This window comes from Hordeum vulgare, chromosome 2H, assembly GCF_904849725.1.
Source record: "Hordeum vulgare subsp. vulgare chromosome 2H, MorexV3_pseudomolecules_assembly, whole genome shotgun sequence".
Lineage (NCBI taxonomy): Eukaryota > Viridiplantae > Streptophyta > Magnoliopsida > Poales > Poaceae > Hordeum > Hordeum vulgare.
The window spans coordinates 662,648,936-662,661,537 of NC_058519.1; the positions used below are offsets into that span (position 1 = coordinate 662,648,936).

Sequence of the window (12,602 nt, forward strand, 5' to 3'; positions counted from 1 at the left end):
TCGGCACTTGCCTATCCCGTGCAGTAACCACCCGCATCTTTCTCGTATTCTTCGTCTTGGCCAACTGCCAATCCGGAGCAAAATAATCCGCTAGATTAATCGGATGAGAAATTACCTTGGGAATAGGACCAATCCATGGACGCATCCCCTCCTTCGGCTTGGAAGCTTTCCTCGACGGGCGCAGGTCAAGAACATGGCGTCTATGGCCAGGCGAACAGTACTGATCCGCCGATGTTCCTACCGCCAGCCTATCGACCTGACGTACTGGTCGGACATGGATTACGGCCTTGTCATCTTCGTCAACGACCTCATCCTCATCCCCCCGGTCAGCTAGAACCCAAAAACAGCCACCATATCGCACCGGAGTAATCATAAGATCACAAACCTGAGGGGATCCCTTGTCCTCACGCCGCGCCTCCCAAGTGTTCCCAACCACCACTTGAACTCCATCAATCTCCAAGTTGTCTCCCATCTTAGGTACCTGATTTCCCTGCAAGTAAGTGCCTGTCAAAATATCGTCATCTTCATCGCGAACCGTAATCCAACGAGAAGGAAAATGAAGAACTATCGATCCAAAACGCTGCCGGCGAGATGCAGAAGAGGTATCTTCGAACGCCGCCACCCAAGTCCGGTGCGCTGAAGCGCCGTCGTTAGCCCCGACGAGCTGAGACCCTGCATCGCAGCGTGTAGATCGGATCCGGCCTTCGGAGTTGCAGGCGTCATCTCCTGCCCCCCCTGATTGACTCCCTGATCGCCCTGGGCACCGCCCCTCCTGTCTCCTCAGACATCCTCTTGTTCACCACCTTTAAAATGGGGAGAATTTCACTTCCCAACTAAGGATGCATACAACCCTTTTAGAATGAGTACCAAGATAAACATGGTCCTCAGAATTTTTTAAATGAGTATCAAGATTTTTTTGATGAGTGGTTTCACCACACGTCAAACTTAATCCTCAATAAATGGAAGAAAACTTCCTATGCATCACCTGTCAATTTTAGGAATTGAACTCGGCTCGTTGGGCTGCACAACCGCATGCCGAACCACTGAGCCAAGGCTCTCTTTTCTCATTTAACTCCTACTAAGATGTGAATTAGTCATGTCTTTTCTCATTTAACTCCTCTCCTTTAACACAGGCGAGTTCTGAATTGAAAGGTTTGAAGGATAATAAATGTCCATTAACTTGATTTTAGTCTCTTTAGTATTTGGATCCAAGCATGGGTGAGGCTAGCAATTTTTAGTCCCACTACTTTTAGTCATGGGACTAAAACGTATCAAGCACCCTCCAAGATACTACAAGTCGACAACCGTTATCACATTGATCTTCATCTATCCATGAAACTTCCTTGCGTACGATGGTTTTGCATATGTCCTTTTCGGACTGGGATCCAGTGACTTGTCTCTAGCAAGTCACGTTGTAACTGCCCCCTTTAATCTACCGTTCAAACAACATACATCAATGAACCAAAGCAAACAAAGCCCCCACGTCCTCTTATTTCCGAGCGGCACACCCTGCACAAAATCCTCGTGGGGAAAGGACGTCTTGGCGCGAGCGTATCCTGCTCTCGCGCGCCGGCTCGGAGCAGCCGCCGTGGAGTAGTAGCGCTGTGCTGCCGTGAGGACGAGAGAGGAGCGCCTCGACAGACTGGGGATCTGCTGCTGCAAAGCATCGAGGTCGGGGAGGAGTGCCACCGCAGATCGAGGAGGACCGCCGCCCAGACCGAGCTCCCAAGCCGCCGCAGATCAAGGAGGTCCGCAGCCCTGACCGAGCTGGTTGGTCATGTCGCCTGGACCTTCCCGTTTTCCCGACGCCGGCGCGATAGCCGCTAGCCACCGGGTAAGAGAAATTACCCTATCCCAATCCCATCCCCTCCCACGGCAGCCCCCCGTCCTAGTCGCTGGTTGGCTGCTTCGTTCCTGTTGGAGCGCAGACGCTTTTGAACTTCAGCGTTGATGCTTTGGAATTTCTGTGAGAAGTAGCATGGAAATTAACATGTAGTGATAATGCTAAGAAAATCTATGTGTACTAGTTCTTATAACATGATGTACATACAGATGGTAGATTTGATTGGATTGACTGATAATGCTAATAATTTCATTTAATTATACATGTCTTTTTGAATTTTGACAGGATTTGGTTGTTAAGCATTTGTGGAAGTGTAATGCAATGGAAGAAATTAACAAGAGAATACGTCAAGTTGCTATGAGATTCAGAGATTCACAGAGGCTTCGGTGTTTTGGGTAGAATATGGAGGTCATATAGGTTTTGATGAGAGGAAAAGATGCACCAACTTAAGTAAATTTGATGGAAAGGCGACTTCATGCAAATTTCTTTGTTCCAATGAGGGCATTAGAAGGAAATGGCAAACCAACTGTGAGCCAAAGCGTTTTAGAGCTGAAACAAGAACTAACTGTAGAGTTCAGATGGTTATTAGATTGGATCGAGCTGGAGGAAATTATGAAATTACCGATGTTGAGCTGGAACACAACCACTACCTTCAATTGCTACAAACTCGTCACTTGTTGGCATCACAAAGGAAGATTTCAGAACAACAAGCCTTCGAGATAGGAACAACCGATGATTCTGGAATAATGCCAAAAGCTTCACATGAGTTTGCTTGTCGTAAAGTTGGTGGGCCACTGAACCTTGGTTACACTTGTCATGACCAAACGAATCATTTCAAAGCAAGCGGCAGAGAGAGTTAGCTTATAGACAAGCTGGTAGTATGTTGAAGTTTTTTCCATGACAAAATAGTGAAGAATCCATCATTCCAATATGCTTTGCAGTTGGATTGTGAGGACAATATAGCCAACATATTATGGGTTGATGCTAAAATGCTACTCGACTTTGCACACTTTGGTGATGTTGTCACATTTGACACCACATTTGGTACAAACAAAGAGTATAGGCCATTTGGTATTTTTATTGGGCTCAACCAATTTAGAGAAACATCCATTTTTGGTGCTGCATTGATGTTTGATGAAACACGTGACTCATTTATATGGCTCTTCGAGACATTTCTAGCTAAGCATAATGGAACGCAACCTAAGACTATTTAAACAGATCAAGATGTAGCAATGTGCAAAGGCATAGAGAGAGTTTTCATGGAATCATATCATGGATTATGCACCTTTCACATAATGCAAAATACTTGCAAACATTTATCTCCAGTGAAGGATGACGAGAATGATGAAGTCAAAGAGAGTGATCAAGTCGAGGAAGAAGAAGAAGAGTCTGAAATTCTCACCGATTTTAGTGCTTGTATGTATGGGTATGAGGACAAGGCAGCGTTCCAAGAAGCGTTTGACAATATGAGGCTAAAAGTGCGTAAGAAAACTCGGTTGGATAGTATCTACAAGGTGAAAGAAAAATGGGCAGAATGTTATACGAGAGATGTATTTAGTTTGGGAGTGAGAAGCACACAATTAAGTGAGAGCTTCAACAATGCATTGAAGAATCATTTGAAATCATATTTTCATGTTGCTCGATTCTTGATGTATTTTGAGAGGACAGTAGAAGTAAAAAGAACAAAGGAGTTGGATTCAGAATTTGAGGCGGGGAAGAAGTTGCCAAGAATTAAGATGTGCACCCCTATGTTGGTGCAAGCAAGCAAAGTGGACACTCCAATTATTTTTGAAGATTTCCAAGGTGAGTGTGAAAGATCCATGGCTGCATGTTGTAGAGTATTGGACGGAAATAACAAATTTTCTATTACCATTGGGAGTTTGCATGGTGATTTGCAATTTGAGGAGGAGCGCATAGTGATAGGTGATCCTTTACTCAACTTTGATACAAGGATCTGTCTTATAAGTTACACAATATGGCACACAAATCAGCCAACTCCCTGGAATGTTGTGTGGTACTGGAAAGTGCACCTGATTCCGTTCCTCCACACATAGAGGATTTACTCAATGCAGCCACTAGTGTTATGAGTGAACTATATAAAGGCAAAGAAAATATTGACCAAAAGTGCAGCAAATAGATGAGTTGCTTAGTTCTGCATGGCTGAAGAAAAAATAGGTTCACTCATCAAACTTAAGGCGAAAGAATGCATGGCTTCATAAGTTACTCAAGGGGAAGCGCAAATCAACTAAAGCTACCACATAAACAAAAAAAGGAGCTAAGGTACGTTGCAAATAGTACATCATATGTTGTATTGTTCATTTCCAAACTAATTACTATACTTCTCATTGACAGCAACAATAGAAAAAGGAAGGGGAAGCTCCAAATAAAAAGAATGGTGTATAGCCTCAAGTACAAGTGAAGAGGTATGAAAACAACAAAGGAGCAGATTTGGAGCTTCAAGAATGGAATGACATCATCAGTTTCACCCAACAACTCTTGTTGGCTCCACCTTGTGATGATGCTGATATGTTCTAGCATGGAATTTCGTTAGATCGTATTTTGGATATGGTTAACTATTGTATTTTGGGAGCTAATCATAGTATTTTGTGGCCAAATTGTACAAGTAAAATGGCCAAATTTTTCTACACTTGAATCCTTGTTTCAGTAGTACCACTTGGTTCCGAAAATTGTACTAGAGCTTATGAATTTCAATGACAAGTGGCTTCTCGACTCTTAAGAAATCTGAAGAAAAATGTACTGTATGGAAGGATGGCAATATTGTTTACGTTTTCGCTGCAATTTTCTGCAAAAAATGTAGCTTGTCTATGCTAATTTCATGCTAGCTGGCTGAAAGCTGTTGCTTTTATTATCTAGTGACTGAACAGCCAAGTCTGAATATTTTTGCTTTCCTGTGCTGGATGGATGTCCAGGAATAGTATGGATGCCTCTTTTGCTTTAGGTTACTGCTGTCTGTTGCATGATGTTTGGCGGGCTGATGAGAGGGGCCAGTTACAAGGTGACTTTCTAGAGACAAGTCACCGGATCCGGGTCCATGTTTTTCATATCACAATAGATACTCATGTTTCCCGATGTTTTGGGCTCACAACGTCAGATCAGTAGGATCGTACAAAGTTCATACGAATTCTTATCGTACGTCTAGCAGCTCTCATCAATCCATGTGACTCAAGCATCGGTACAAGTTGGAAACTAGTTGTAACTATATAGGGTAATCATCATTGCGTAGTTTCCATTACAATTTTTCATCCTTGCAAACCACTTTAGATAATAAATCATTAGAATGAAACCATTTGTTCCAAAAAAAAATTCAAATTAAATGGAGTTCGGAATAACGACAACGGTGAAACTGACATTTGGTGTGCGTTTGTGTGCACGCGCATGCGTGCGTTCGTGCATGTGCGTGTGTGCGGGTGGGCGGGCGTGCGTGTGCGTGCGTGGTATGTAAGCCGAAAGACCAAGGTGGTTTTGGAATTCGTGACATGTAGGTCAAGAATGAGGCCCAACTCAGAGTATGGTGTTTGATAAACCATATTGCGCAACAAGTATTTAGATCAAAAGGCGACGTATTAGGCATATTGAAACTCTGACGACTCGCACTTTTGGGCTAGCATAATGGTGGGAAAGAAATATCTCTTTCACTTTGGGTCTTTCAGGATAAAGGACGTGTCGGTGATTCGTTTTTAGAAAGACATTTGACGAGGCCATGCCAGTCTCGAGAACAATATCCATTCTTATATACCATTGCTCATGATAAAAATAATAATATTGGGCATGCGCTTAGTTTATCCTCGCCGAATATTTCATACATGCGGGATTTCATTGCCCCCGACTTGTGTCGACAAAATCTTTTATCCGGGTTGGATTTGGTTAACCAGACACAAGGTCAGTAGGTGTTATGCCTGAACCTTAGTGCATTATGCTCTTTCATAGTAGACTATACTTATGGTATGCTCACACATACTGAGGCAGCGATGAGTAATGACAAGAAACTTTGGAAATTCAAGATTCCACGAACAATGAAAATCTTCATATGCTATCTTTTTAGGGGATTTGCGTTAACCAAAGACAATCTCGCACGATGTAACTAACCAGGTAGTAAGAAGTGTGGTTTTTATATTCATGACGAGATAATCAAACTGTTGGAAATATGCCCTAAAGGCAATAATAAAATAGTTGTTATTATATATCCTTGTTCAAGATAATCGTTTATTATCCAGGTTAGAATTGTATTGATTGGAAACTCAAATACATGTGTGGATACATAGACAACACACTGTCCCTAGTAAGCCTCTAATGAACTAGCTTGTTGATCAAAGATGGTCAAGGTTTCCTGATCATAGACAAGTGTTGTCACTTGATAACGAGATCACATCATTAGAAGAATAATGTGATGGACAAGACCCAAAACTATGAACGTTGCATATGATCGTGTCAGTTTGTTGCTGCTGTTTTCTGCATGTCAAGTATATGTTTCTATGATCATGAGATCACACTAGTAGAAGAAAGGCTACAAGTAGCGCTGGTTTTACCCTTACGAGTAGCGCTGGAGCCAGCGCTACTGCTAACGCGCTACATCTAACCTGTTAGCAGTAGCGCTTGATAAAAAGCACTACTGGTATCTATGTTATCAGTAGCGCTGGAATAAAGAAATCGTTACTAGTAAGCCAACGCTACTGCTATTATTCCAGCGCTACTGTTAATATTCCTACTTTAAATATTTAATTCCCTTTGTATTTATGCCCCCTCTATGTATTTGTGCATGCTCTAAACAATAGTTCCATCGTATCATAATAAACATGCATTCTTCTCATCATATCATACACATAAATTATCATGTCATATAACTCATCATCATGTTACGTACTCATGTAACAACTCATCATCATCTTAATCATATACCAAGTTAAAATCTCATAAAACAGAAAAAACATCATAATAGTAATCATATGCATGCATCCTAATCGATCATGCCAAGTTAATATAAACCAGAAAAACTTGTCTCTCATAAGACCTAGTCCTTGCTCCCAGGTATAATGTCATAAAATAGAATAACACCTATATCTCCGTGATGAAGCACAGAGATCCAATGGTCTCCAACTTGTGGCTTGCGATCCTTGATGCACCGCTAGGTGATGCGCCACCCCAACCGGCTACCCAAGATGATATGAACATCTGGCAGTCACGTCTGGATGACTACTGAATAGTTCAATGTGCAATCTTGTATGGTTTAGAACCGGGACTTCAAAGACGTTTTGAACGTCATGAAACATATGAGATGTTTCAGGAGTTCAAGTTTATCTTCGAGAAGAATGCCTGGATCGAGAGGTGTGAAACCACCAATAAGTTTTATGCTTGCGAAATGGAGAAGAATGGGTCTGTCAGTGAGCATGTGCTCAGAATGACTGAGTGCTCTGAATAAATCAGTCTCCGAGCTATTTGCGATGCTGAAAGTCGCTGAGTCAGAAATCCAGAAAAATATTAAGTGTCAATCGTCAATAAGACCACCAGTTTCAAGAAAAAAGGCAAGGGAAAAAAGGGTAACTCCAAGAAGAGTGGCAAATCAGTTGTCCCTCGAGTGAAGAAACCCAAGGCTGGACCCAAATCAGAAACTGAGTGTTATCATTGCAAGAGGACTGTCCACTAGAAGCGGAATTGTCCCAATTACCTGGCAGACAAGAAGGTGGCCAACGCCAAACAAGGTATATATGATATACATGTTATTGATGTATACCTAACCAACTCTCATAGTAGTGCGTGGGTATTTGATGCCAGTTCGGTTGATCATATTTACAACTGAAAGCAGGAACTATGGAATAGAAGAAGGTTGGAGAAGGACGAAGTGACGATGCGCGTGGGAAATTGTCCAAGGTTGATATGATCGTCGTCGGCACACTCTCACTTCAATTACCATCATGATTAGTGATGTACCTCAATAATTGTTATTTAGTGCCTGCTTTAAGCATGAATATTATTTCATACATCCATGCATGGAGGACTCACTCACTCTCTTAGTATGTTGTTACTCAGTGGCAAGCCCCACCGAGAGCCCACAGTTGAACGTCCTCTGGTTGTAGCAGTCGAGATTATTACCGTAGCCAACGCCGAGGACATCGCAGTAACACATGTAGCAGGGCCGGGCCCACAGTGGTGCCATCTGTGCGGCCCGCACAGGGCCCATGATTCTGAGGGGCCCAAAACAATAGATAAGACTAGTATTAAGAAAAAAAAACTGAGCCGGTGGGCAGTCCTGTTGGGCCAAAGCAGTGAGCCAGCAATGGCCAGGCCTCGACCGGTCGAGCGGCTAGCGCGAGGGCGAGGCTATCGAGGCCACGCGAGGGAGGGCACGAGGACTCGATCAATCGATCCCTCCGAATCCTACCGAACGTCGCCGCCTCCACTTGAAGTCGAGTCCCCTGTTCTCTTGGAATCCATCTCGCATCTGCCCTGGAGGTAATCCACCTATCGAATCACCAACGTCTCGAATCCATCTGGTATCTGCCCTGCGCGGCTGCGCCCTTGCCCCTATCCACGTGTGCGCTGCCATCTGCACTGCGTGGTGGCGAGGCAGTTTGTGTGTACCGCTCCATCTCACCATCTATGCCCGCTCCAGATCCAGGACTCTAGGAGACCAGGACTTCAACTGCTTAGTTTTAGCATTGGTGCAGTAGCACCTGATTAGCACTTTTTTTATTAACTTTGGGTGTTACTTTTAATTTGTTATTTTGTAACTAACTTTTGACAGAGATCATTACTTCGTTAGAGATTGATTTTTACCTTCTTGATTAGAAATTATAGTGTATCTTTATTTTGTTTTTTAATAATGCAGATTTGAATCATCATGACAAAACATCAGTCTGGTGTCTATAAACGCAAGAAAAAAGCACAAGAAGAACATTTAATTAATACATCTTATGAAGGTGGTATGGACAGATATATTAGAAGAAAAGCAATGCAATTGTCATCTGGTAATCAGTCTGTTGATCCTTCTACCCTCGCACTTGTAATTGTTCCTTACGTTCATTTTAGAGATGTTCAGATGGAGATAAATAATATTGAGGTAGAGGAAGATAATATTGATGTTGACTTGAATAGTTCACCTCCTGAGAATGTTGATGATTATTTTCAATGTGATATATTTGATCCAAAAAATTGATTATATATAAGGATATCATCGAAGATTTCATTTCAAAAAATACTAAAAGAATGAGGATGTTCAAATAAATAACAACCGCGAGTTGAATAGGTATGACTTTTTTTATATGTCCACTTGTTATGTAAGACATTACATTACATAAATTATAATTTTTTCTGTGACATATATACATTATAATTGCTCGTTAGTTTTTTCATAGATAGGCCCTGAGCTTTAGTTTTGCACAGGGCCCTGGATTTTACCGGACCGGCCCTGGCATGTAGAACCCGATCCGGTTGGCAACACGGCCATCCTGCCCCTACCACACTTAGTCCGCCATTGATGATATTGGTGATGACGCCGTATCCAGGCACCTGGCCACCAGCGTTGTCCGCGCCCGAGGGGGTCCACTGGCCCATGATCACTGCATGGGACGATGGCTTGTTCGCCTATGCTGTCATCCAAAACCACAACGCCGTCTTAAACGACACCTTCGCGTCCGTGGCCACCAGGTCTGGGTTATTGAGCAAAGTCCACCCTGATGGCGCGCCCTGTGGGGCCATAGTTGTAGTTCCATGAGAGCTGGATTGGACCGCGAACATAGTATTTATTGCCTGACATGCATTGCCATGCCTGCTTTGGCTCGCACACTAGTAGAAAACGAGGCTATAGTTCCGATTGGTAAAGGCCTATAGTCCCGGTTCTTCAACCGGGATTATTAACTTGGGACTAAAGACCTCCATCTTTAATCACGAACCGGGACTAATACCCTTCCACGTGGTGGGCAGCTGCGAGGCGTGGCCAGGACCTTTAGTCCCGGTTGGTAACACCAACTCGGACTAGAGTCTTTGGTGATTTGGGGTTTTGGGATTTTGAGATTTATTGTTTATTTTTGCTTTTCATTTTTTGTTTTCCATTTAATTCTTTTTCATTTAGAACATACCTTACGCTACGTACTATATATTGTACACGTTACACATATATAAAAATAGAATTTCTCGTAGAACTGATCATATATATATATATCATTAAATTTCTCGCATGCCCATTCACACACACACACACACACACATATATATACATACATACAATTTTTCCTATAATTTGCAGTTCATTACATGTAAGCATTACAACTTGTAATGGTATTCTCCTTTGGAGCTATGACCTGGTCGAGCAAAAAACCCGCTATTTCCTCTTGAATATTGCTCCTACACGATCTGTTGGTAGGAGGCGATCCCGCATGCCTTTCATCTTTATTCAAAAAAAAAGATATATTAGTTGTGTGTATATATATTAGATCATGATAAAAAGAATTGTGGATAGTTTTTTATATACGAGGAACCTTTAGTCCCTGGCTAGGAACAAGATTCAGAATCATAATGGATTCTCTTAACCTTTAAGGGATTTAACAAAATGACGACATTCTGAATGTGCAGAAAATGATCCATATTTTTGCTGATCTCATCTACCCTTCTATATGTCACGTTTTCTAGTATCAAAGGATTCAAGAAAACCATTGCGTCATCATTAGCTGGTAGTAATAGGCGGATGATGCTATGAAGCTCTCCAAAGTTGTTTTGGAACAGAGTCCCGAATAGGATAATTAGCTTTTTGGTACGATGTCCAACAAGAGCCATCCAAATATCTCTATTTGAAAGGACTTTGGTGAACTTCGTACCAAAAAGCGAATTATCCTATCAGGAACTCCGTTCCGAAACAACTTGAAGAGATTCATAACATTGTGCGCCTATTACTATCAGCTAATGATGAAGCCATGTATTTCTTCAATACTTTGACAGACAATGTGACATATAGAAGCTAGCTAGCTAGGGTACGTAGATGAAATCATAAAAAAATGGATCAACTTGTACACATGCATAATGGGAGCATTCTTGATAAATCCATTATTAAAGGACTAAGAAAATCTATTGTGTACATATATATACTAATTAATTGTAAATGTCAAAATTCATCAACATTTTTCTATACATTGCATTCATACATACCCCCTCCGTTCCTAAGTATTGTATACATTTATTAACTGTAGACAAGACAAAACAAAACTTAACTGTATTATTTTTATAAATAGTCAAACTCGTCAAAACTTAACTATAAATCATTGTATATTTTGTTATAATGTTGGTCAAATAGACATGGTTTAACTTTTTTAGCCAGATACAAAAATTTCTCAAATGTCAAAATTCCTTAACTTTTCTCTATACATCTAATCATCTAGTGAAAAAGATGTCAAAATTCTTCTGAACAATGTCAACTAATTTTGTGTTCTTTCATTTATATTGAAATTGTCTACTGCTATTTATTCTTTCAAAATAATATTATAAATTTTGGGCTGATGCACGATCGCTTGCCGGGGCCGCCAATCAAGATTAATGTTCACATACTTATCAGCCCAAACTGCAAGAAGCTGTCCTAACAGAAACTTTTTTCCAGTAAACCTACACAGCTTCAAACGGAAGTGCATTCCAAGAGCAAACAAAAGGCAAAAGGCCCAAACAGAAGTGCCATACTCGATCTTCCTAACGGCTCCAACAATCGTTGCCTAATCATAGGAATCGAGAGAGCACTGAGAACAACATCACAAGTAATTGTAGCAAAGCATGGAGATAAATGTCGTACAATCTTATCGGGGGTGGGAGAGAGGGGGGAGCTCACAGCGGGGAACGGGCGACGGCGAGGTGAGGCGAGTCCGGGGTGGCGACGGCGTCGGCGGCGCCGTGAGGAGCTCGATCGGGGCCGAAGGAGCGGGCGCGGGCCGCGGCGTCCCAGGCGGCATGTCGGGAAGAGCTTGGTGAGGAGCGGGTGCGGCAGCGTCGGGGATCGGCGTAAGGAGGCGCGGTCGGTCGGCATTGGGGGCGGCGACGACCTAAGGCGTCAGGGAGAGGCGAGACGGCGTCGGCGCGGTGAGAGGTCGAAGGAAGCAGAAACATGATTGTTTGGGTGAGTATATATAGGAATAGACCTTTAGTCCCGGTTGGACACTAGTGGGGACGGGGCCTTTAGCCCCGGCCCGTAAGGGGTTTTAGTCCCGGTTCACCAACCGGGACTAAAGGGGCGGGACTAAAGGCATAACCTTTTCGTCCCTGCCCGACAAGGATAATGATTTGCTAAGTTTTTCATTAATTGATATATTAGAAAATCATCGAAAGAGACCGATAGAGCGCAAGAATGATTAAAATTACCCTTGGAGCATGTCCTGCAGGCTTTGGAACTGTTCCAAGGGTCTCGATAATGGGTCGAAGGCATCAACTCTTCCCTTATGAATTTGAATGTCCAACATAATCCAATGGAAGCTGCACATGTATATATATATGTATATATATATATATATATGTCAGTAACTTATCAATTACACTTATAAGTGAATGGACACAACAGAGTAAAGACCCTCATCTGAAGTTGTATGGAAACAGTATGTGGTCACAGAAATTTTGATCTATTAGAAACCTTAGAAGGTTTTCCTCCGTCTCCTTGGGATAATTAGTTAGCGTCGCTATATGTATTTTATCTGGGTCAATAAACCCAATATTTAGGATGCTCTTACTTTTACACTCCAGAATCTTCATTTTGCATAATAGAGTACAAGTTATA

At 42.2% G+C, this 12,602-nt stretch overlaps 1 pseudogene; it reads right to left on the bottom strand.

Annotated features, from left to right (window-relative positions):
• Nucleotides 1-7,880: 7,880 nt before the first annotated feature.
• On the bottom strand, nt 7,881-11,941 carry LOC123428972 (annotated as a pseudogene).
• Nucleotides 11,942-12,602: the final 661 nt, after the last annotated feature.